The sequence below is a fragment of the Neovison vison genome, chromosome 1 (assembly GCF_020171115.1).
Source record: "Neovison vison isolate M4711 chromosome 1, ASM_NN_V1, whole genome shotgun sequence".
In the NCBI taxonomy this organism is placed as follows: Eukaryota; Metazoa; Chordata; class Mammalia; order Carnivora; family Mustelidae; genus Neogale; species Neogale vison.
Genome location: NC_058091.1, coordinates 125,074,479 through 125,100,289, shown reverse-complemented (window position 1 = coordinate 125,100,289; position 25,811 = coordinate 125,074,479). Strand labels below are relative to the sequence as shown.

The following is a 25,811-nucleotide window of genomic DNA, read 5'->3' as shown; positions in this document are numbered from 1 at the left end:
CTGTATTGAGAAGTGACATATAGATCATTAGAACATAATGTCCTTCTTTCCAAAGCCAAAGAAATAGTTGATTTGATAAATGGAAACTTCTATCAAAGGCAGATTTCCTCACATTATTAACTTTGATGGTTGATCCCTGATACCCACAGGATGTCAGACTTACAAGGCCCTCCATGACCTGCGGGATCTTGAGATCAGGAGGGCTGCTTGTCTTTGCGTACACATATGCACTCACACATGTACACACACTCACAGGCACACACAGTCACACATGTACACACATTCACATGCACCCACACACACCCACACAAACTAAGCCTTAAAGGATCCCCCTGTACAATTTTTAAGATTTTGCTCACGTACTGTCCTGTCTATGAATCCTTTTCTGGTCGATGCACTGCTACCACTAAAGTTTTCCTCCTTCATTTGTATATACATTATATGTTGTACATAATTATGCTATAACAACTATTATAATTTATTGTACTCGTTTGTTTACATGACCTTCTCTTTACCAAACTGTGAATGCTTTGACAATAAGGACTTTTCTTTTAATATCTTAGGCTATAAAAAGTAGGTGCTTCATAAACAATGACTGATCAGTGGATGAATACAAAAAGTTTTCTGTATTAAGAAATAACCTATAAATTGTTAGAAGGTAACATCCTGCTTTCCTAAATTTATAGTAATTTCTAGCTTGGTGTTATCACTTCAGTGTGGTCTACCTTCACACCATGTTGACAAAACCCAACATGTTAAGTATATCTAAAGATAATAGAAAGCAGCATCTTCAGAGAGAAATGTTCAGATGTTACCTAATGAAATATACATTAGCTGTGAAAATAGAAACCATTTTATATGTGCTTTGAACCAATTTCTATCTGTTGAACAACCTTTCAGAGATTAGGAAAAACCCAGTGAAGAAAGGCTGAAAGTGAGTAAGTCATCAGTAACCACCCTTTAAAATGTCTTGTTTTAAACAAAAGAAAAAACTTCATTTCATGGACTCTTAGACACAGGGAGAAATAAAAAGGAAAGGAAGTAAGCAGTGCTTAGAGACCAGGGCTATAGAGTCAGTGCATTGTCCTGGCACAGGGCGTGGCTGGGTCTTTGACACACAGTGAACAATGGTTCCCTGTGCTAATGGCAAGTGGGTGTGCCAAGGAGAGGATGTGCTCGGTCTCTGGGGGAGGAAGATACCAGCACACTCCTGCTGACACAGCAAGAAGTGCCTGTCTGTGGAGCCCCCTAGCTACATTGCCTTTGCTCCCCTGCCCCAAAGAGGTGCCACAGGAGTGCCATTTTTCTGGAACGTGGCACAGGTCACATAAATGGATAAATTTGTTTCTCTCCTCACTGACAAACATTGTCATCTCAGAGTGGAAAATGTACTGAGCCAACAGAAACCTTAATCCTTGTAACAATTTAAACACAGTTCTTTTTCTCTCTGACACCAAAATAGTTTCAAAAGCTAGGAAGTCATTAAGAATGGCTTGTCTGTCATTCTTACTCAGGCAAGGTGTGGGATTGATAAGGACAGAGAACAAAAGAATTTGCAGAACAGGAAAAGGACCCTCGGACTAACGAGACGATTCTTGGAGTCTGTATCAGACCCCTCTTTCCTGCCCTGACACTGCATCCCTCCTCTCCTTTCTTTTGTTCATTCAAATGTCGTCATCATACCTGTTCTGCAGTTTTGGTTAGACTGATGTTGTTTGAACATAAGCGCGGCATCTTATTTCGTATGCTTGCTTTAATTTTTCACGGCTGGAGCTCTCACCCCAGATCCCGCTTGATTTGGGATCTCTAGCTGCATTTCATCTTTCTAAGCCTTTAGGCTGTGTTCATTTGGTTCATCCCACTTCAACTTAGTATTCTGTTGGACAAGCTTTTCTTGTATAGTGAGACTAAACTTTTAACCTCATTCCTCAGAACAAGAGTTTTCCCAAAACTTGGACCAGCTTGACAAACTCATGTTGAATTGCCTTAGGGGTGATAGTATTCCCCCAGTTGAAAGGTGACCAGAACTGGAGACTGACTTGTAAATGAGCTTTCACTTAGGTGTGGGGCCCTAACAGCCAACACGTGTAGAGTCATTCAGTGTGTGTCCTGAAAAGTGCCGAGCTTCTCTGAGGTCTGTCAGCACTTGGTGTAGGATGGACATGGAATTCTCCCATGTCCTAATTGGATCCTCCCCGTTTCAGTGTCTTAAATCTATTTTGCAAGTGACAGAGGCTTTTTTTCTTTCTTCCTTGAATTCTTTTAAAAGTTTGATCTCCTGATCAGCTTGAATCATGTACCCTCCAAGATTTTCAGCACACAAAGCACTCAAAGCCAAAAACATAAACTAAATCTTCTTAGAGTGAAATGGTTCCAGAATGACTGATAGGGGAAAAAAATACCATCAAGAAAATTTGGGGAAAAAAAAATGTGTAATAAGAACATATCAGGTCTCAAAACATCAATATACTAATGCAATTAAAGGAACATAGAATTTTATGTTGTTTTTTTTTTTCCTAATAAGATTAAGGCTAGTTTTTAAAAAGGCTCTTTACCCAGCATAGGGCAGCACTAACCCAAAAGAGGCCCCAGTGATTCCATACAGAACATATTTGCACATGTACCAGTAATTTCGGTCCTCATTGATTTAGCCACCACAAAACCTTAAATCTTGCTTCTGTTACCAACATGGAAAGTCTTGGAGGCTTTTGTTCTGAGCTGAGGGCTCTAGCATCCCGTTAGAGCTGAATGGAGTCACATTCTTTTGGTTCTTTACTTATAAATCTCTGTGTCTCCTTTAAATGTTTGGGAGTTTTGCTTCTGTGAAGATCTTGATCCTGGAAATTAGACCTTAAGTCTCCCATTGCCCCCTGAGCTCCAGTATTTGGTGATGGCAATATTAATATTTGAGTTCTGTGCCTCTTAAAACTCCTGTCATGTATCTAATTTCCTATGTGTGCAGCCATTTATACACAGACTCATTGCGACGTGCATTCATTCCGTGCATTCATTCGCAGAGAAGAAGTAACATTGTGCTTACATTGGGGCCCTAAGTGTCAGACTGCCTGAGTCCAGAAAATGTCAATGAGTAGCTAGCTGTGTGACCTTAAGCAGGTTACTCAACTTCTCAGTGCCTCTGTTTCCTTGTCTTTAATTTAATTAATAGAAGAGCAAGAAGCTTATAGAAGGGTTGAAGAATTAACAATCATACAAAATGCTTATTAAAACAGTATCTGGCACATAGTAAAATACCCAGTATCGATGCTGTTATTGTTATTTTTTTATTCATTCATTCACCAAATATTTACCACACAATGTGTGAGGCCCTGGAAATACAGTATGAACAAAACAGATGCAGTCCCCCACCTTGCCCCGTGGAGATTGTACATATAGAGGTATGCATTAGTTACTTAAATCTAGTACCTTTTGAAAAGTAGAATGACATATGGTGAATTTTACAGATTAACCACTAAAAAGCAGATAATGTATAATAAAGGCTTCAGACAAATATTAATAGGTACTTTGATACTTTTATTTTTGCTTTATCTTAATTTTTGTCCTTTCTGATTGTCTTTCTGAAGATTCAGTAGCTATTCACTGGTATGAACATTTATAAATATGAGAAAATTTATATTGATTTATTATTTAATTTAAACTAACCATGAAGATGTCTTCATTTTGTTTGAGAATTTTTCACTTGGAAAATTTGCAAAGGTTGGATTAATGAGAAATTCATCCTAATGTGCCAAATTTTTAACCACACCAAAAGGTCAATCCACTTAAGGGGATAAAAATAAGCTAAGTTTTTAGTTTTTTTGGTTTAGTGAAACCAACAAAAATCATTTTTTTCTGCAGATCATTTTATGAAATGGCCTAAGGGACACATTCACAGGCCAAAATTCCAATCACATATCTTTCATGATAAATATCTTGACTTCAACATTACTAGATGATGTAAATTAAAGTTTTTCCTTGCTATATTATTCATCTTAACGTTCATTTTGCTTACCATTGTATTTCAAGTGTCCTCAATTGTGATTGTTTTTTGTTCTATTTGCTTAGATGCTTTATGTTTATTCCAATTCTTTATAGATAGTAGAAAAATCATGAGTTAAAATCCAGATTTGAGAAAGCAATAACTTCAAAGAAGTCCAACAAGCTAGTTAAAATAACACCATCCTTCAGTAAAAACATGTGGCCTGTTTCTAATCAAATTACCATATGCTTGTCGAGTTGTCCCCTCTGCAAACTTTCCCTAATATTTTTCTGTAAATGATGTTAAGTTAAATGGCCCATAATTGCTTGCTCTATCTCATAGCCCTGTTTAGAATAATGCTGTGTAACACTTTCCAGACCTCAGGAATCTGATCTGTCACCAGAGGATGTATATAAATACCAGTTAGAGCTTCCCTCAGCTCCGTCTCTGGGTACTGGAGTTCTTGAAACTGTCCCCTTTCTCTCACATCTCTGTTCTCACCACCTTCTCACACTTCCCCTCCCAGAACAGGAAATTAGATCCTCCCTACTCCAACCCTTCATCTTCTCCAGTGCTGGTAGAGCCAGCTGATCTTCCCCTGTCCTGATCCTCTGACCTCCAAAGCTCTAATCCTACCCTCTGCCCCTCCTTTCCTTTGTTCCTTGCTTTGACTGGTGGGAACCAGGGTAAGAAGATGCAGAGAGAGCAAATTAAGGGCCAGTCCCTTTTTATCTGCATTCCTGGACCTGTAAAAGGAAAGACTGTTCTGCAAGATCCCTTCCAATTTTCATATCCTAGCATTCTCTGCTTTTACAACTATTACAGTGGAGTGGGATGCTAGCACTAATGTCCCATCATAATGCTTCCTCTGAACTTCTTACTGCTTGTATTTTATAAATAGTTTATATCTCTAAATCACTGTTTATGTATTTTAAGCCTCCCTCTTAGGCTCCTCATACTAATCTTTATATCCTTCCTTAATCACATTGGCCTTTCCTGCCCTTTTCCTTCCTTGGACTTAACCAAAGGAGATTTAAGTTTCAGTCTCTTCAGTTGATTCTCAAATATTCCACTGTATGTTTTCCATACTTCATAGAATCCCATACAGAACCCCCAGGGGCATATAACATTCCTCCTAAAGCCTGTGTTCTTTCCTTGGCTGCTACCCTCTTCAAAAGCATTTCATATCTAATGAAACAGTAATTGTGTACTTACTTATAATGCCCCCAACGTCCTATTTTTCCTTGAAAAATTTTCTCATGCTTAGATCCTGATTAGAGCAATATAATTAAAGATATATAAAATCTATATGAACATACATAACCATATACTTTCTCTTGTTTAAAAATATTTTTTGTGGGTTACCTGGGTGACCTCAGTCAGTTAAGCGTCTGCTTTCGACTCAGTTCATGATCCCAGGGTCCTGGGATCGAGCCTCACATCAGGCTCCCTGCTCAACTGGGAGCCTGCTTCTCTCTCTTCTCTCTCTCTCCCTCTGCCGCTCCCCCTGCTTGTGATCTCTCTCTCTCTCTCTCTCTGTCAGATAAGTAAATAAAATCTTTAAAAGCATGTGTATGATTTTTGTATTTGTCCCAAAAACTCTCTCGTATCCTTATATAGATTGATTTTATTCTCTGCACCAATAAGGAATTCCTATAAAATCTGAACTTTATTTTTTTCCAAAAAAGCTTTCCGGCTAATGACTACCCCCCCAATTATAATTACATTGTTGATCTCTTGACATCTATAACAGAAATTCCAAAATCTCAGAAATTTGTTTTAGCCTCTGCAGTTCCTTTTCTTCAGAAGAACAGTTAGTACTTAACGTTCTGCGTCTACCTCAACTAGCTCTGGTGCAGCTCACTCCGAGTATTGAGTTACTTATGCGAGGCCCATCCATCACTGATGCGATCAGCTGTTCCCTCCTCATTTTCATCTGGCCAGTGAGATCTATATTCAGGAATTTTAGAAATCCCCATTTGTTTGTTTTTTAAACAAATTGACACTATTCTTCCTATTTATCTTCTAAAATAACTATAATTCAAAAATCTTTATTCGTGGAGATTTCATAGATAACACTATCTGTGGTTTCAGTCCTCCATCCTAGTCTGCTTTATCCTTCCATGAAGGTTAATTATTCCTCACCAAGTTTGATTTTTTTCCCCCCAGTACTTGATTTGCTGGAGGACACCAAATATTCCAGGTCTACTAAAATTTAGTCCATGTGCATCTACTTTGGGCTCCTATCTATCTTTATGTTACCTTAGAGGCCTCCTGTTGCCTCATTCCCCAGGCCCTTGGCCCCTGACAGACTGGTTTCTTCACTCACTGTCACATCTGTTAGCAAAGTTGAGAGCTCATTTGACTCCTCTGGTCAGAAACCTCCAAGCTGATCTCTGCAGCTGATGGTCTAACTCAGTAGCTCTGGTTTACCTCAGAGACAATTATACTTAATATAGATGGCCTGCTGGTGGATATCTCATTCATTCGGCTGCCGTTCAAAATAGGCACTGTCTTTAGTAGCAAAGTCCAGTTTGTACCTTTTGTACTGCTGTGATAAATTTACTAGTTCCCTGGATAAGTCAGAGATGCACTAGTTCCTGAAAACCTGGTGTAAGAATCTCTAAACTTAGAAATAGATAGGTTTCTAGGTATTAAGCAATTCCCTAATTTTAAGATTTATTATAGGAATCCTTTAAAAATAGTATGCTCATCGTGTATATTTAAAAACAACTCTTATTTACCTTTAGCATTTCCAAAATATGTCAGTATATACAAAATAAAATATCCTTATAGGACTGAGGTCTTAGAGATTCAATTCAAGAGCAATGATTATTGAATTTCTACCAGAGAGTTAAGTCCTAGCAGCACTGTGAGAAATATGGATGAGAAGAGATGGATGAGATAAGGCTTCTGTCCAATAGTAACTCTCAGACAAATGAAGGGGAGCAGCTACGAAGCTGCTTCCTAGGGCAGGTATAATAAGGAACGAACTGAACCAGGGCAGCAGAGGTGATACAAACAGTGACAGATGCCAGGACATTGCAGAGATGGTGACCACAGGGTTAGGTATGGTTTGGACGGTGACATGTGGACGACAGACAACAACTGACAGTGGCTCCCTGGCTTGGAAGCTGAACAGTGAAGGCAGGTGGGCGATCATGCTGCCGGAAGCCACATCAGAGACATAGCCAGAGGACTCGGTGTGCAGGGGGAAGAGTTGAGCGTTCCCTTACATTCACGCTGCCTTGGGGATACCCTGTGGCAGCATCAAGCAGGAGCTGGAGCTGAAGGCCTGGTGTAAAGCACAGAGGTCAGGTTTAGGGAAAGCTGTGTGAAAGTCAGAGTTAAATCCCTGAGATGAGCTCCCGGAAAGAGAGCATGGCAGGTGGCAGGAGAGAAGAGCATGAACAGGGAGCTGGTCACAAAGCCAGGCAAGTTTGAATTCTAGGAGATAAGCCTCAGAAGCGTATTTTGAAAAAATGAGTTGAGAATTCACAGAATTCACAAATCAAGCAAGTGGATCCAAGAGCCTCCGAGCCAGACTGAAGTGTCTCCCACCCTGGACAAGTATCCCCTGCCGTCGAGGCTCCCTACGGATAAACTCCCTATGAGTTTACATTAACTGGCAGATGATTACATCTCGATTCAGGCAAAACTGAATTTCAGGTGTAAGCAGATGTAATTCAGATATAATTTCAAATTGATATGTTCTAGAAGTCAGGTTGCAAAGCATTTTAGAATTCTTAAAGATGAAAGAGCTTGTGTAAGTACAAGGTACTTTGTGCTGCATATTACCAGTTTTATTACTGTCATCATCATTAATTATGGTCATCTTCCACTGCTATGAAGTCATTAGTTATCAAGAGACATCTGAAAGGACATTTTGAGGTCTTTGACGCCTGAGATTCTCTTTTATTTAAATATTTATTTTGTTCTGTATCTATAACTTCAAGCAGAGAAGGTTATTTCTACTTGCCAGCTCTGTACTTCTTGATCCAATGGCAGAAACGATGATCATGGTGAGAGTAAGGGAGTAGAGTTAGTGACCCTTGCTCCTGACTCTGCCTAAATTGTGTATTGCTAGAAGCTGTGACAGTCCCTGAGGTCCCTAACAGGCTAGAAAGCAGCCACCAAAGAGAACACAATTGGGCCATGATTCATGTTCATATTTACCTGCCGACCAGACCCTTCACTCCTCCCTCTGAAATCTTCCTGCAAAAACTGATCTTTGTACTTGCTTCTTAGAACCAGCTAGATACCACTTTTACAGTCTAGAATCTCTGTTGGTTTCCTATTACTGCTATAACAAGTTATCACAAACTTAGCAGCTTAAAACTACACATATTTATTATATGTGTATAATAGAACTTATAGTTCTCAATATCAGAAGTCTCAATTGAGTTTCACTGGGTTAAAATCGAGGTATTGACAGAGCTGTGTCCCTTCTGGAGGCTCAAGTGTTCTCAGGCTATGAGGCATTCTATGGGCAGAGAACATTGCTGGATCACAGTGCTTTCTGTTGTTTAGAAAGCACGTTATTAATCATGTTGAGGAGAAAGAAGAAATGAAGGACTCAGGGCACCTGGATGGCTCAGTTGCTTAAGTGTCTGCCTTCAGCTTAGGTCATGATCTCCAGGTCCTGAGGTCGAGCCCCGCCATCGGGCTCCCAGCTTAGTGGGGAGTCTGCTTCTCCCTCTGCCTCTCCCCCTGCTTGTGCTCTCTCTGTCTCTCTCTCAAATGAATAAATAAAATCTTTAAAAATAAAAAAAAATTTTTAATAGAAATGGATGACAATAGTTTATTGTCAGTTTAAAATTTCATAATGTACGTACTCAAAAAACCCACTAACATGTACTTGAACAGCTGTAAATGAAGATACACCATCCTTACATCTGAGAGAACACCAGGCAAAGGAACAAGAAAGGAATGGGAGCCTTAGACTATAATTTTGGAAAGTTCTGTGGTTTGAGAGAGAGAGAGAGGATGAGAGAGAGAGAGAGAAAGAGAAAGAAGATGCATTCCAGGTTGGGGCAGGAGGTGTCCTGGGAATGAACCAGTGGGGCCCACAGAGACAAAGGGCAAGGAGCCCATCACATGGAGAGAGCCTGTCCAGCAAAGCAATAATGACTTTCCTTCCCATCTTCCACTTGGCCTGCAGTGCATCCCCTATTCCCTGCTGCTGGGCCTCTAGACTGTCTTTTTCTTCCTATATTTTTAACCTTACTGTATTTTTCTCCCTGTACTTCACTTTCTCTTTCCTTGCCATCATGAGTCTTTTTTTTTTAAGATTTTATTTATTTATTTGACACACAGAGAGCACAAGCAGGGGGAGGGGCAAAAGGAGAGGGAGAAGGAGACTCCCCGCTGAGCAATGTGGGGCTGGATCCCAGGACCCCTGGACCATGACCTGAGTCAAAGATAGATGCTTAATCAACTGTGATTAAGGCACCCCAGGCACCCCAAGAATGAAATTAATTCTATGTGGAAGTGGTATTAGACACTACATTTTAGATTCAAGTTGTTTTATTATTTTTGGAAAAAAGGTCAGCAGGGAAAATGCACCTAAATGATCATGTAAAATCACCTGTGAAATTTTGGAAACATGTTATCTGTTCTCCAGGTGAAGATATTGAAGGGAATTGATGTTTATGAATTAGTTTTAGCTTTGGAAGATCAGAGAATGCTATATTACCTCATTTATACTCTAAAATTTAAAAGAAAGTGTATTGGTAATTTGAATATGTTCTACTGGCTACCTTTATAAATGTAAAAAGTGTTAAGTTTTTATTCCCAACCCTGACTTTTATAAACCTTAAAGCTTCTAACTTCTCCTTCTGTTTTTTTCCATTGTAACATAACAATGACTATTTTCCCACAGTCTCAAAGGGCATATTGAAAAACTGATGAATTATTAGTTTCAAGGCCCTGAACAACTGTCAGCCCATTGGTGAAGCCTTCCTTTATTCCCTCGGGCAAAGTTAGCACTTAGCTCTTTTGAAGCACTTGTCCCATTGTTTTGTGATGTGTCATTTCCACCTGGGACCTTGGGGGCAGGAATGACATTTGATAGTCTTGGAGAATACTGGTATACAGTAGGGGATCAATTAATGAATGCATGTAGGCCACATCAAGGAATCATTCTTGTGCTTTCCAGCGAGCTCTGGCATAAGCAAAATTACTCAAACCACTCTAATAAACCGTAATCAGTTTCCAAATAGCAAAGAAGTAAATATATATATTTTTTTCTCTTTTTCTTTCTTTTTGAAATTCTATTGCAAGATGAGTATTGAACTTATTCATAGCTTACATCTGTACATCCAACCTTTAAACAAAATTAATATTCCATTTATATCCCTCTGTCTCTATATATCCCCCTTTCACAAGTTCTTTTTTATTTTCTGTCACTTTCTTGTCTTATGTTTTTGTCGATATTCTCTTCTTTTTTTCTCTGTCTTTTCTGAAACTCTTTTTTCCCCAGTTTCTGTTTGTTTCCCCATTCCCTTCCATGCAACTTCTTTCCTAAGCAAGCCTGACCATGTCAAATTAGCCTTTTCATCAATTCCAACGCACCAAAGTTGTTGACTGGTGCCTCCTTACAGGAAGAGCCCGACTCTAGAGCAAGGTGCCTTTGGCATCCACATGGTATTTAGTGGGTATACTGCTGTGCTCAGCCCGTTTGAGAATCTTTCTGTTGCCATTGAAGTCTTTGAAGCAGTGCACTATTAGCATCACAAATGCAAAATCTAAGAAGAGTACACCTTCCAAATGGATGCATTTTCAATTTGAGCTGCTGATAAGAAATGCCCCAGTGATAGCTACCATCTTTCTTTTACCTGCCCTAAGACTGTATTTGTGGAGCGAAGTATCATGCAACGTAAGAGACACTCAATTCTTCTTTTGCTTTGTCCATTGCACAGTTCTTCTGCTATTCCATCTCCAAAACTCTAGGAAAAAAAAGGGGGGGGGGAAGGAGTATAGATCTGAAAATAGTAGCTACAACAGCTGGTATTTTTACTATGGAGCCAAAGTCTACCAGTAGCCCAATGGCATGTTATTGCTTCCTTTTCTCACTTAGAATCTTCAGTGTTTTTCTTCTTTTTTTTTTTAAGTACAGACTAAAATGTAAATATCTAATTATGTAATAAAAGTAATAGTCATCTAGCACAGTATTTTTTTTTTTTAATTTCTGAAATAAGCATTAGACTTGCAGAGATTTTCCAGTAAAGGCTTGCAATGTCTTCTTTTTTGTGCAGCCATTTTGGTGAAAAATACAGCCAAAAGCACTGGAATAAGCTTCAGACCTACTTTCTAAAACACAGTTTTGGGGGTACCTGAGTGACTCAGTTGGTTAAGTGTCCGTCTCTTGATTTCAGCTCAGGTCATGATTTCAGGGTTGTGAGGTGGAGCCCCAGGTCAGGCTGCATGCTGGGGGTACAGCCTGCTTAAGATTCTCTCTCTCCCTGTCCCTCTGCCCCTCCCCCCCCAAAACAAAATAAAATAAAGTTTTCTTTTCATAATTTTTATTTAAATACTAGTCAGTTAATGTAAGTCTTATAATGGTTTCAGGAGTAGAATTCAGTGATTCACCACTTACACGCAACACCCAAAGCTCAACATAACAAATGCCCTCTTTATTGCCCATCCCCCATCTAGCCCATCCCCCACCCACCTCCCTCCATCAGCCCTCCGTTCACTCTCTATTGCTAAGAATCTTTTATAGTTTGTTTTTTTCTCTCTTTTTGACCCCCCTTCCCATATGTTCATCTATTTTGTTTCTTCAATTCCACATATGAGTGAAATCATATGGTATTTGTCTTTCTCTTACTGACTTACTTCGCTTAGCATAACACACTCTAGCTCTATCCATGCCACTCGTATGGCAAGATTTCATTCTTTTTGGCGGCTCAGTAATACACACACACACACACGCACACACACCATATAATTTTCTGAAAATCATGTTTCCCAAATGAAGAGAAGTGCCTGATTGAGTATGGAGTATGGCTCTCTTGCTAAAAATACTACCTTATACTGAGAATGTGAAGAAATAATTCTAATGGATCCATGGATCAGATGAATAGGAAGAAGAAAAGAGGGAGAATGTGGATCAAAACAGTTGCTATTATTTTTTGTGTGCTGCCAAAGTGATTTGAGAGAGAAGACATTTGTACACAGTTTGGCACGTCTGTAAAGTGTAGTGTGAGGGTGGGGGGAAGGGAAGTCCATGGATCTAAAGCCTGTTTTTCTATTGGTGATATGAAATACTCTCTTCATGAATCAACACCTCCCACTTGTCCTAAAGGTGGGATGGCTGTTGATACCAATGCATTGTCTCCTCTTTGAGCTGGTGACGGAAGGCAGTGGGAGGCAGTGCAGCAAAGGGAGGAGACACTGAACAAATAATGCCCACGCATCCGATCCTGGTGTGGGCGGGTAGTGGGTGCCCAGGAGCGGCAAGGACTTGTACCCAATCATCACATGTGGTGCTGAGCAACCACCAACTGATCCAGAAGGGAAGTGAAAAGATAAAATGCTGGAGTCCATTAGGAAAACCAGGACATTTCTTATCCCATAAGGATAGTGGTGGGTAAGGGAATGGTTTTAATCATGGTTTTCTTTAGTGTATTTATGAAAAGGCTGGCACTTAACCTCCTGTCATTTGGGTTTGTCTGGCAAAATATAAAACAAAATTTAGCTGCTTATCCATTTACAGCATTCACTATGGGCATATGTCTATTTATTTATCAGTGTTACATTTGTGACTTGGTTCTACATAGTCTTGTATTTACTGTTTTGTTGCTTTGGAGATAAACACAGATACAACATAGCCATTGCTTTCTAGCTTTCTAGAGCAGAAAGAACTTTACACGTCTGCCCCATTGTCCCCATATGTGGATGTATGTCTGTCAGTCTGTTTGATTCAATTCATTCTCTCCTCAACCCTCCCCCATGTAAATGTTTATATTGTTCTGCTACCAACCAATATTGAAATCCAAACTAAATAACCCATTACTTCCTAGAAATACTCTCCTCTCCTTTTCTACGTTTTCATGATGTTGCTCTTTTTTAAAAAAATAATTCAACCTCTTTTCTTTTTTCCCTCCTTCATCTTTATGATTTTTCCAGGCAGTCGAACTTCATTTCTGATTCCCTTATACTTTATGATCTGTATCACAGATTTAAAGGAAAGTGTGTATTTGTTTTTAAACATAAGGTGATAAGTCATTATTTCTTCTGCATCTTCTCTGTGTGGGTGACATTTTGTGCCTCCACTTTCACTATAAACAATAGGTTAGAATGTGTCTTTTGCAGTTACTATTGTTTGTGGAGACCATTGGCAACAATATTAGTTTGTTCATCTGAAGGAAAGAACAAGGAAAAACACTTCGGTTAGGTCATTAGGATTAAGATAGAATGCAGCATTAGAATGTTTTTCATTTAGCTATCAACATCTTCTACTTGACACATTGTCTCAGTTGCCCTGTCTCTTAAATGAAGGGTGATTGTGCTAACCTGCACAGAGGTAATGGGAGGCTACATTAATGTTTGTGAAACATGTTGAGATTTTATGACCAAAGATACCATCTTAGGATAAAATGATGCAGTTCTTATCAAAGAACACTCCTCAAACAAGGAGTCCGGATTAGTTTGGCTGAATTAATCAACATTTTCTGTATCTGCTGTGAAGCCCCAAACCTCTGATCTCTTGAGTTTTCTCTCTTGATCCTGGAGCCTGTTTCTAGGTGTAAGAGAGCATGAGAGAATAGGTCATGGTCACAGAACTGTAAACAGAGGAAATGTGTCAGGTATTAGTAAACACTCAGGTGAAGGAGTGGACGAGGTTTGCAAGGCACCTTCGAGGGTGACCATCCAGCCCAGCCGCCCGTCAGGTGCTTGCTGGCTACTGTATCACGTCAGCCCTGAGTGCTCCTGGTGGCATTTATCATGCCAGATTAATAGTCCCTCTACCCAGCTCAACCCATGTGGCCCACTGACAGAATCTGACTGGCTTTTTAATCGATTTTCTTTACCAAGTTGATGAATATATCCACCGTATTCTCCTCTGTAATGTGGATAAGCGTCTCAGGAGTATGCACATACACAGATGCTTCTCCCTGTATGGTGGAGTATTTAGAAACAAAGTCAGTTTGACAGGCATGGTGGAAGTAAACAGCCTGACTTCTGCAGGAATGGTGTTGACAAGCAGTGATTCTTGGGAAGCTTCCAGCTACATCATGGGCTCAGACTTCAGGGATTTAGGCAATATAAAAACAATTTTTTAAGATCTGAAATCATTTACATTAAGTGAGCTTATATGGGTTGGGGTTTTATCGTTTTATATACACGTAACTTTTATTGACTATTTCCAGAAATAATTCTGCAGTTAAGCCGCAAGCTGTTGCTTGGGTTGCAAACTCTTCTTTCTTGGGTGCTCTGATCCGGCCGAACTAAAAGACGATTTTTCATTGATAGAAGATATACTTTCCTTCCCCCAAAACGTCAAGTTCTGATTTTGAAACATAACTCTCAGTCCCAAATTTAAATGCTACTTAGAGCATAAATTCCTGATAAATTCCTCTTTTTCCCATTCCTCTCAGAGCCATGTAAGGGCAGCTCAGAGAATCCAGTTCTCGCCTTAGGAAACAAAGAGGAGTCTGTCACTCATTCACTTCTGTCTGCTCTTGTGAAAATCAGCTAAAAACTTCAGGTGCTTCTCCCAGGTCCTGGGGTGGGGAGAAGGGGGCAGCAGTCAGGGACGCAGGCAACAAATCACCTTGCCTTGGTGTTGGCCTGTACCGCATTTTGAAAGTGTGACAGATTTCTGCTGCCTTGTGTCTCTGTGATTTCTCCAGCACAGAACCTCATTGTTATTTCTTCCAGATGCCCGGGGAAGCGTTATCTTTCTCATCATCATTTCAGATGGGGAAACTGGGGCACCAGGAGGCTGAGTGACTTGCCTAAGGTCATGCCATGTGGTACTGGCCCAGCCGGTTTCCAAGCTGTGGTTCCCCATTAAGGCTCTCTCCCTTTCTTCCAGGGTCATGTGTTCCAGGTCACCCAAAACCTTTGCCTTCTGCCCCTTGGCCTTCAGGGACACCTGCTCTCCATCCGTTCCAGCCTGGGTGCCATCCGCTGTGGCACCAGAGGACTGGCTGGCACCATGACTCTGTGAAGGTCTTCCCTGGCCTTTTCTCAGCACAGCTTTTCTTTGTTGTAGTGAGTGTGTTTGCACCTACTTAATGGTCTGAAACTATAAACCCAGCAGGCAGAGTCCGGTGATGTGTTCAGAGCACATAAACCTGTCCTGTCTCCCTGCAGAGTTGAGGCGCTATGAACGGCTCATGGGCCATCAGAGGCCATGATTCACGGCAGCTCTCCCCCAGTGGTCCTGAAGAATCATGGACAAGTGGGAGGGGCTGTGTCCCAGCTGGAGTGCATCACCACATCACCTGACAATGGCTCTTTGTCCTTTTAGTGTGTGACCGGCTGGCATTTTACTTAGGACGGAAAAGTCTTTTTGAGGAGTGCTTCTGGCTTACGTTTAAAAGAAAAATCAAAGCCAGGGAGACACAGCATAATAAGATGTGACCTTAGTGGCTTTTTGCTCTTTCAGGTAACAAGTGCTCTTCCCCTGGGGCTCTGGGGAATGTTGGTAAGGCCCAAAGGCCTACCTGGCAGTCACTGTTCTTTCTTTCATGTGTCCTTGGAATTCTTCGAGTAGACTACCGGATTTTAACTGAGAAGGAAAATTCTACCAAAGCATTTATGATAGGCATAGTTAGGGGGAAAACAAACTTGCTTTTACCAATATCCAAACCATTTTTTAAAAGATTTTATTTATTTACTTGAGAGAGAGAGAATGCAGAGCAAGAGGGGGGAGCAGAGAGAAGCAGACTTCCTGCTGAGCAGGGAGCCCCATGCAGGACATCCCAGGATCCGGGGGTCATGACCTGAGCCGAAGGCTGACCCTTAACTGGCTGAACCACCTAGGCGCCCCTAGCCAAACCATTTTATGGATTATTTATCTGATGCAATGGGATTCCTCCCCAACACACTCTTCATATCTGAACTGTATTGTGGTGAATATCATACTTCATTACACAATTACTGATTTATTCCTAAAAAGTCCAGATTTGGACCCACCACATGTGGCATGTGTGACCTGTGGCTATCTCTGTACTCAGAGTGCCCCCACAGGGGTTCCAACCGTAAGCCCCCTCTTCAGGCCCCCACCCCCTTCCTCCACCTTTCTGCTCCATTGAACATGCCTCATAGCTCGCTAGGAATGCAAAAAAGTGACATTTCCAGCATCTACAGAGTTATGGCCTTCTAGTTGTTTCCTTCCTACCTGTGAGATATCTAAAGATGCCATGTTGTGTTTCACACACTTTCTGTGAATGGTGAACAAATGGCTCCCTCTTTATGGCCCTTTAAGCCTTAGGAAGGTGTGGATGGGCACCTTTCCCACTTGGTGCTCCTTGTTGTTTCCTCTCTCTGCCATTAGAATGGGATGAACAATATATTCGTTTATTCTTATTTCACTTATTTATACCTTATCTTATTCCAGAAAATGTTTAGGAAAATATAATTACCCGTGTGAGCACAAGGGCATAGCTTATTTAGCCTATGTTATGAAAGCTTCCGTGTAATAACAGAGTTCATCCTCAAAAGCATTTTTCTCCCATAAAGCCTATTTTAAATGACCTTAGAGCCCCAGCCCTGTCCAACAGAAACCTATTTTCCCAATAATGTATCTAAAATACTGAAAATAGTATTTGAATCATGCCTCGTTACCACATATAACCTTGTTTCTTCTATGGGGGCAGAGATTCTGAATTCCAAACCTGGGTGCTAAGGACCGGAGTCTTTCAGGAGGACTGCGGTGGGTGCCCAGCAGAGTTTCTCTAGCCAGAGTTTGGTACTGTCACTCTGTTTGAGGGCTGCCCTGAGGGACACAAAGGCCACTTTCATCCAGTGCCTCCCTCCTGGACGAGGTAAGAGTGCTCTGGAACCGAGCCTTTGACAAAGTCGTCAACCCCTTACTTCTCTCAACTAAATGACTACTCAGTCTATCCTTAAAGCCATTTCTCCCCCTCGTAGGAGACCCAGAATATTTTTTAGCAGTAGATAGAGAGATGGATGGAAAGACAGATATTTTTAAAATTCACAATCTTTTGGCCCATGTTTTGACCTCGAAACCTTATGAGTTGGTTTTGCTTTCTTAAAGTCACATAAAAAGTATGCTTAGCAGAGACGTGGTTCTGGTGGGCACAATGGGGATGTAATTTTAATTCTTTCTATTCCCAACCAATAATAATATTGAAATTTTGGGTAAACAACATTTGAGAGGTACGGAAACTTGAGATTCACTTAACTGCTAAAATACTACTCTGTCATCCACAAACCACCAGTTATAAATGTTTCCATGCCCGGTTCAGCTGACAGCAAGAGAATTTGGAAAGTTAGAAGCTAGGACCTAGTAAGAGATGCCAAACACTTCCTCGCCTTCCCTAAAATATTGTCGTGAGAGTTTTCCTTTAAAATAATTTCCTTAGGGCTTAGAGATCTGTTGGACAGCATAATGTTTGTTCATAAAAGTTGATTGTGCAGGATACTTCACGTTGACAGAATGTACCAAAGCCTTTAAAAGTTGCATTCATTTAGACTGTGGAGTAACTCAGGAAAATGTTTGACATAAAACATTGAGTGAGAAAAGCTGTATTAAAACATGTACAAACAATATGATCACAGCCGTATAAGAAAACCTGCATACACATAAGAAAAAGTTAGAAATGATCATTCAGCCACAGTCTTTAGACAGCTCTTGTGTTCAGGCCTCATTCCAGCACAAGTGTTAACATTGATTTTGTTTTGACGATGGACCTATAAAGGGGCTTTCCCCCTAATGTTCTTATTTTCCAAGTATTTGCGGATGAACATATATTATCTTACAATGGACAGGAAAAAAATATGTTAGTCAGAGATCTCAGATTTGTTCTCATCATTTAATGTAAAGAAAAGCATGAGGAAAGAGACCGGTATTTTTCATAGACCTCGGCTTAGGACAAGTGGGTAGAAAAACCTGGATGTTTCTCTGGAGTTCACCCTTTTCTTCATGTGCCCTTACCTTTAGTCGGTGCCCAAGCCTTTGATTCTGCTTCCTGAATGTCCCCTGCGGGTGTCACCCTGTCTGGTGCAGCCAGCCTCACCTCCCACTTGCATCCCTTCCCTGGCCCCCTCCTTAGAGTCATCAACTTCTTTTGAAAGTGCAGAACTGACCGTGTTCCTCCCAGCCTCAGGCCCTCCGGACGCAGCCCTTTGCTCACAGTGGCCGCCCTGCCTCATTGCCCACGCTTCTGTTCTGTCTGGCTCCAGCCGTGGGGTGACTGGGGATGCCTTGCCACCTCCCGGGACTCTGACACGCATTCGTTCCTTCCACCCGTCAATGTATTTGTTTATTCTTATTCTTAAATCCCAGACTCTCCTTCAGCTAACTCTCCTCCTTCCTCAGCTCTTGGGGCCACTGAAAGTTCTTCCGAGAAGCTCCCCCAGCATCCCAAGACTGAGCAAAGGGTTCCCTCTTCCATTCTCCTGTTACACCTACACGTATCAGGTGCTGCCTACCACCCTATGCAGTCCAGAGCCTCTTACCCAAGATTTTAAAATCCAGAAAGTTCTGGAAAAATCAGATGTTTCTCATAACTCATCTGGCAGCACAGTCTGGCCTGAATGGACACAGACTATTTAAAATCTGTCTTTATGTCATTTAGTGTGAATATTCATAATTTCATACCTTTTTTGCTGAAATAATTTCAATTTTGCTGAAGAAACATGAATGTATTTTATTATGGGGTGCTGCCCAAACATTGCTGGGGGGCATTTAGAAGGGTGACATTGGGGCAACCACATTCGCCATCCAATTTCAGAGAGTACAAAAGGGCACTGGCCAATTAATACCAGGACAGCTATAAATGGGGCTGGCCCAGACTTACCAGTGTGGATATTCACCTGTGTGTTCTACAGTTGGTCACATCATTTTTCTGAAAGCCAAAAAATCTCAATTCCACAGTGTTCCCCAAGTCTTTCACTGAAGGGATTGCACACCTGGGTCCTAATTGCTGGTTTCTGCATCTCTTTCCGCCACAGTATTTTAAGCTCTGTAAGTATAGGGGAGGTGTTTTGTTCCATTTGTATCCCCAGTGCCTTCCCAAACACATAATAAGCTACCAATACTTATTGGTTGGATGGACTTAAATATTCATCACTTTGCCTTTCAGTTGTATTTGATAATTGTGGAACTAGCATCTCATTATCAAAAGGCATTGAGGGAACCTGGGTGGCTCAGTTGGTTAAGCAGCTGTCTTCGGCTCAGGTCATGATCCCAGCGTCCTGGGATCGAGTCCCGCATCGGGCTCCTTGCTCAGCAGGGAGCCTGCTTCTCCCTCTGCCTCTGCCTGCCTCTCTGTCTGCCTGTGCTCGCTCTCTCTCCCTCTCTCTCCCTCCCTCTCTCTGATAAATAAATAAATAAAATCTTTAAAAAAAAAAAAAAAGTCATTGAGCTGTTGCTCTAGAAAACTTCTGCCTGGGCTTTGTTCAGCTTTTTAACCATAAGTTTTATCATTAAATATTTTAATACCAGAGCCATTTAATAACACATTTTTAAAGGTAAATTTTAGGCAGACAAATGTGTGTATCAACCTCTCTCAAACGATAGAAGAATGATTCTCATAGCCACATAGCCCTGATATTAGTGCGGGAAGCATAGAGGTGGGGCTGGGGTTTATTTAGTCACTTTCTGTCTGTTTGTTTCTCTTCTCACATGTGGCAGTAATAACAAAACAACAGTTGTAGTGTAGCGTTTACAGGGCATGCATTATATAGTAGGCACTCTGCCGAGCACACCTAGTGCGCTTTCTCATCAACTCTTTTCAATAACAGCATGATCATCATGAGGCATGTATTTTTATCCTCCCTATTCATCTGTCCAGGCCCTCTTCCTCTCTGGGGTATTCCTGTGATTTCCTGAGTTTCTTTCTAGCCGGTCTCAGTGCCTCGTCCTCTTCCTTCAGCAAATCATCTTGAATAGAAGAACTACCACATCAACCTTCCTTCTTCACAAGCGCATTCTTACCTGTCCCCTGCAGTGGTTCCCAGCTGCCTGTCTCACGGAGCCCGCACTGCTCTGCCCAGCTGTCAGATTTCCCTGTTAGCACCACCAGGCAGGGTGGTCCCTTCACTCCCCACACGTGCCCCCCTCCTGGAATCTTCGGTGCCTTTGCTCAGACTCATCCTCTCCTATCCCCTGCAGTGGGGAGGCACAGAATTTAATCCTTGCAGACAACCTTGTGTTGTTGGCTGATTATATCATAGTGTTGATCTTGTCCCCTTAGCAAAAATGTTAACTTGTTTGAGTCAAGAACCATGTCTTGTCTTGCTGTTGTATCTTCCACAGTGCCTGCCCCTGTGACAGACAAATGATGATGATTAATACAGTGAGGGGTGGGCCTAGAAAGTCGGGGTACACCAACATCCAGAAACACATCTCTCACGTGGGAGAAACATGTTCTTTTTTTTTTTTTTTTTAAGATTTTAGTTATTTATTTGACAGAGAGAGCGCAGAAACAGGGCAGAGGGAGAGAGGCAGACTCCTCACTGAGCAGGGAGCCATATGTGGGGCTCAATCCCAGGACCCTGAGATCATGACCTCAGCCAAAGGCAGATGCTTAACTGACTGAGCCACCCAGGTGTCCTGAGAACCATGTTCTTAAACTCATTTTTACAAGAAGCCTATATCAGAGGTGAAAAGAAAAGAAGAGGGGCACCTGGGTGGCTCAGTCAGTTAAGTGTCTGCCTTCGGCTCAGGTCATTATCCCAGGGTCCTGGGATCGAGCCCCATGTTGGGCTCCCTGCTCAACAGGGAGTCTGCTTCTCCCTCTCCCTCTGCCTCTTCCCCTGTTTATGCGTTCTCTCTCTCTCTCTTGCTCACTCTGTCTCTCAAATAAATAAAATATTTTTTTTAAAAAGGAGAAGAGAAATATGATACCTCAAGTCCTAAACCTGGATCTAAATATCAAATTATGGAAGGGTCACAACGGAACATCACCACACATGAAAAAAGCCTTGGCCTTGTAGCCGTCCACGGGCTCGGTGTGAACCAAGGGAGTGTTATGGGATCCTCAAAACTGCAGCTGTCTTGGGCCACCTCAGTGGTGGTGCGATGCTCAGGAGGGGCTTCAGTGTCCATCAAGGTGCTGACAGACACAGACAGGGAGCCTGGCTGGCATACTGCCCACTGATCTACTGGTTGTGGGAGAGGGTGTTCTGCCTACAGAACAGCTTTTTTTTTTTTTTTTAAGATTTTATTTATTTATTTGACAGAGAGAGATCACAATAGGCAGAGAGGCAGGCAGAGAGAGAGGAGGAAGCAGGCTCCCCGCCAAGCAGAGAGCCGGATGCAGGACTCGATCCCAGGACCCTGAGATCATGACCTGAGCCGAAGGCAGAGGCTTAACCCACTGAGCCACCCAGGCGCCCTACAGAACAGCTTTTAATGGACTTCTCTCCAGTACAGAAAAAGTCACATACAAAAGCAACTTGTAGGAAAATTTTGAATGAAAGCTCCAAATACTTGAGCTGCAGACTCCGTTTTGGTATGACCAGACGTGTTTGGATATGTTGAGATATCACTTTAGGGTGGAACTGGAGATAAGAAAGGTGAACTCAGGTAGCAACTGCCTGCTTTAAGTCTGTTTACTAACTCTCAGTTAAAACATCTGCTCTCCTCAAGGAAGGGAGAGGGATGGAAGGGGGGGGAGGGAGAGAGCAGAGTGAGGGAGAGTAGGGGGTAGTGGGAGAGATACAGACTGGAGGGGAGTGGGAGGGGGAGGGAGGGAAAGAAGTAGGGAGGGAGATGGAGAGAAGTGAGCAGGACTCTGTGCCTGCTCGCATTTTCCCCCACCGTGCCCTGCCGAGGCCAGCTCTGTCATCCAAGAGGAGCTCTCACAGAAGGAACCCATGACACAGGCATCATCCTGGTTGTGCTTAGGAAAGTTTCCAGCTTTCTCAACCAAAATGTGCTGCTGCAGCTGTAACTTGGGGCATGCGTTTTGTTCATTAGCTCAACTTGTCTTCGCATATGTGGGCTCCTGTCCAACTGCATTAGGAAATCCTCCGTGGATAGTGATCTCGAACACAAAAACCAGCAGTCATAAGTCAACACAATTGGATCTTTTCTCAGTGTGGATGGGGCTGCTGTTGTCACAGACAACTTATCTTTCATAGAGAAGTGATTTCCCCCAGGGTCACCAGCAGGGCAGTGAGGCTGCACGGTTATCTGCAGCTCTGTGTTCTTGAGCTCTAAGACCCTAAGTGCTTATGGCTTAAAGGCATCAGCCTGGAAACCTGCAGAAACTTACCCCTGGAAGCTCTTAAGGCCGTCATTCCCCACACCACCCCCCTATACCACCGCTGACGCCACCCTGACTGACAGTACTGTTAGTAACACCGTGGCTTGGGGACCAGGAGAGGGAACAGAGAATGACAGTGAGCACACAGGTGTGTGTTTTCATTGTGGCTTCTCTCAGAGGCACTTTTATCTTCTTCCCTAGGAAGCAAGATTCAGTATGTGCTGCGTTACCCTTTCTAGTTCTTCTTACGACCGGCCCACCCCCCACGTAGAATTATAAAACATAACCAGGGCCAGTACTGTTAGGAAAGGGGAGTGCATGAACCTCCTGAGTGGACAAAGGGTATTTTTAATCAAGCTCCTGGGTAGATAATGTTTTTGTCCTGGCTCTGTGACCAGCGAATCTTGTGTTTTTCTAGCTTTCCTCGGCCTCCGTGTCATCTGTCAAACCACGGAGCTAGACCAAGAGTTCCTACTGCCCTACGTGGCTTTGATTCTATCCAGGATCCTCCAATGGTGCCTGCCTTAACTTAACCCTTTACAGAAAGTCAGGTCCACTACTCTTGTTAAAACTTGAGATTTTTGTCAGGCGTTGCTGACTCTGACTAGGTCGCGTTATGGTCCCTTTCTTCAGTATTTATCTGGTCTTAAAGGTGAGAGTCTAATTTCAAGTTCAGTAATACCCCAGAGAGCTACCTGTCATTCAAAAAAATCTCTCCCACCCTCATCTCAAAAGTCCTGGATATCTGACATTTCGTAACATCGTGTCTCCCTTTAAAAGTCAAACTCCTACATTGTGAATCTGCTTTTAGCCACTTTGGAAAAACCGTTTCTCTTTGAATCAGGTTTTGCTCAAATAAAATTATTGGTCCTATTCAAAGGTAACTAAAAGTAATTCATTTTAAGGAATTGCTCTAAGCTTATAAAAATATTTATAGAGATATGGAAGAGAACAAACTTATTTGTAAGTATTTATATAAATTTACATATAATGTAAAAGTAGTAAGACTTCTACCCCAGTGACCTTAAATTTGACAGCCTAATGTAACAAAATGGAACAGAATAAATTATTTTATTTTTAATTTTGACATCACAAAAACATTAAAGTAAAATTAATTTCTCATGAATTTGAATATATACCCTTTAAATTGTACAGACTTATCTTTACGTTCAAAAATTGCCTTATTTGAGGGAGGAGGTTGGTCTGCCAGTGAAGGAAAGACTGTCAAAGTAGACGTGGGTTTTATATCTGAAAACCTCTCAGCAGGGAGTATTTAATCTAGTAGGGAAGGAGTGCCTTATTGAGAGGTCTGGAATGAAAGACAGGACTTTCTCATTTTCATTTCATTTTCCACGGGAAGAAAATACCTGGAACATTCACAATGAAAGAAGGGGTTCCCTGTGTTTTTGAAAAATAAATACAATTTCTATGAAGAATTGGGATCAGACATCACTCACTACCCACCCTCCTGCCAGTGCCCTCCTTTTCACGGGCTGCCTTCAGTTTCTCTGCCAGTGTCACCAGAGTCTGCCCCGGACCTTGTGCTTTGCTATTCTGATTTATGAAGAGGATAAGTTACAGCTGACCCCTCTCCTTGACTCCTACCGCTGTTTGTCAATTATCTTTTAAAATACAATAATAATCTCAGATTTCCAGAACGGGGCTGGGGTGCATGCTTGCGTCTAGGGCACATATGCACCTGGGGTCCAGTGACAGACAGTGACTCCTGCAGGACACTGCCCACAGATGGAGAGGAGCATCCTCAGTGAGTTCCGTGCTAGCACCTCTGTCTGCCGTACAGAAGGTGCATCAGACAAAAGAGCTCAAGTCTGCAAAACACTTAAAACAGATACTGTTGTCCTGTGATGTTACTGTCTTTCTCCTCAAATCAACATCCCTGGTATCCAATCTCTAAATCATACTTTTTCAGCCACCGATAGAAATTTAAAATGTGATGTAGAATCTTTCCTGTACAGCTTCCGACTCCGTTCAGAGTACTAGGACCCAAAAAACTATAGACAGACTTTTTTTCTCCCCCTACCCCCAGGGAACAACTAATAATTAGAGTTAATGAAACTTACTCCAGGCTCTCCCTTCCATTCCTGCTTTAAGAAGTACTAGGGAGCTCCATTTCATTTGATCTGAACATCAGATTTTCAGTTTTCAATTTTCTTCTGATGACTCTTGTGACTGTATGAAAATGAAATGAAGGAATTGCTGATGTTCTTCCAGCAAGCGTAATAATTAAATTCAGAAATAAAAACAAAAACTTTCCAAGAGTAGTTAAGAATAAAAGTGACAAGTCTCCTTAAATTAAAAAAAAAAATTATACCAGATAAATTAGTAGGAACATGAGGATTTTTCCTTAAAGAAATATTTCTTTTCTGTACTTCTATACATTCTAAAATTTCTGCCACATTATTAAATACACGGTACAGTTGACCCTTGAGTAATGTGGGTTTGAACTGCACAGGTCCACTTATACGCAAACCTTTTTTGTATAAATAGAGAACAGTACTATCAATGTACTTTCTCTTCCTTATGACTTTCTTAACATTTTCTTTTGTCTAGATTGCTTTATTATAAGAATACAGTCTATAATACATATAACATACGAAATAGGTATTAATCGACTGTTTATATAATTGATAAGACCCCCAGTCAACAGTAGGCTATTAATAGTTAAGTTCGAGAGAGTCAAAAGTGAAATTTGGATTTTCCACTGCATGGGTGGTTGGCACCCCAACCCCTGCATAGTTCAAGGGTCAGCCGTATTTCAAATTAAACAGCTTCCTACTGAGAGTCTTCAAATAGATGGACAAAATAGACAAATGGGGCCAGATCCATTTTTTTGTGGGAATTTTTATGTTTGGGGACCTCCCTTGTTGAAAAGAATGCAAAAATGACTAACTTTTGGAAGTTGTTTACAGATGTGTAGGGCCACATCTGTAATGTTCTGGGCTCCACCTGGGCCTCATTGCCTCAGGCCAGCCTGGTTCTGTGCAGAAAGCAGGTGTGTGTGCTCCTCAGTTGCACCAGGGAGGACAGGAGACACAGCTAATGCCCACAGGCCGAGATCTGTGTGGTTCCCAGAATCATGCCTCCCAGAGAGGTCCCTGTCCCTGTCCTGGAACCCGTGACCTCGCCACCTTACATGGCTCCTGCAGAGGTGATCAAGTTGCAGGTTGTGAGTGGGGGAGAATGTCCTGGATTATCCAGGTTCGCTCACTCTAATCACAAGGAAGTGGGGGGATCAGTGGGGAAGGAACTACGATAACAGAAGCAGGGCTCAGAGGGATGTGAGGGAGGGATTATAGCCTAAGGAATGCGGGGGGGGGGGTCTCCAGGAGCCAGAAGAGCCAGGGGAACCCATTCTACCCTGAAGCCTCTAGAAGAAACCAGCCATGCCCACACCCAGAACTGGA

The 25,811-nt window shown here is 41.9% G+C and overlaps 1 protein-coding gene across 3 annotated transcripts in view; it reads left to right on the top strand.

The window, feature by feature from the left end:
• Positions 1 to 25,811, top strand: part of GMDS (GDP-mannose 4,6-dehydratase) — a 633,896-nt gene that overhangs the window by 540,005 nt on the left and 68,080 nt on the right. The gene's annotated exons all lie outside the window — the stretch shown is intronic.